We start from the raw sequence: 965 nt of genomic DNA on the forward strand, positions 1-965 counted from the left end.
TCGCCTGGCACGTTCTTGAGCGTTTGATTGTCTCCAACACTTGCTATGTTCACACTTGTATTTATGTATAAAGACGCTGTGTGCCTATATTTATATTTTCTGTGTGCCAGTATATATGCTCTCTGCCTCATACTATTCATTCACCTGATGAAGGTGTAAATATATACTCCGAAACCTTGTGTTCCTCATTATATAGACGCGGGTTCGATCCCCAGCCGCGTCATACCAAAAGACGTTAAAATATGGTACTTGTTGGTCCCTGCCTGGCGCTCGGCATTAATGGGTACAACAAGGACTGGTCGGCTCGGAGTCAGTATACTGTATCTGAGTAGGGTATTCATGCTTCACTGCGGCGTGGTATCTCAGTGGGCTAGAATTATAAAACCAGCTTTAGTCTGGGCTAGTACAAGCAGCCGCACATACACATACACACGCATGCACGTCGTCATATGAGCGAAATATTCTCAAGCACGACGTTAAACCCCATTTCACCTCACCATTATAAATAAGCTCTCTTCCTTCTTTGCAGTAATTTGTATTTGCAAAGTTTATCAATTCTGTAATAATTTGTTAATTGCATAAAACTTGTGTGTTGTTTGTTGGTTTTACACTTAGTGAACTGATTGTTTCAATTTAGAAATCTACACATAACAACTACAGTATGTACTATCAAACCTCACTTCCGTCTGAAGTATGTTGCCAAATCGTCCATTATTATCACACAACTATTAAAATTACTAGAGACTAATAACTCTTAGTTTTTGGAAATATTAAGCTGTTTCCAAATATCCACTTCTTTTCTCATATTTATTTATGTGCGTGAATCATTCATTTCGATATTTTACTTCTTCGATATTTTTCGACAATTTAATGAGCAGTCAACGAGGATTGTATAGGTAATTATTGAGATTGTATGAGTGCTTCGAACATTATAAAACTTTCTGGGTTATGTCCCTTTGCAACAT

This window comes from Haliotis rubra, unplaced genomic scaffold (genome assembly GCF_003918875.1).
Source record: "Haliotis rubra isolate DU_JTF1 unplaced genomic scaffold, ASM391887v1 Scf265, whole genome shotgun sequence".
Taxonomy (NCBI): Eukaryota; Metazoa; Mollusca; class Gastropoda; order Lepetellida; family Haliotidae; genus Haliotis; species Haliotis rubra.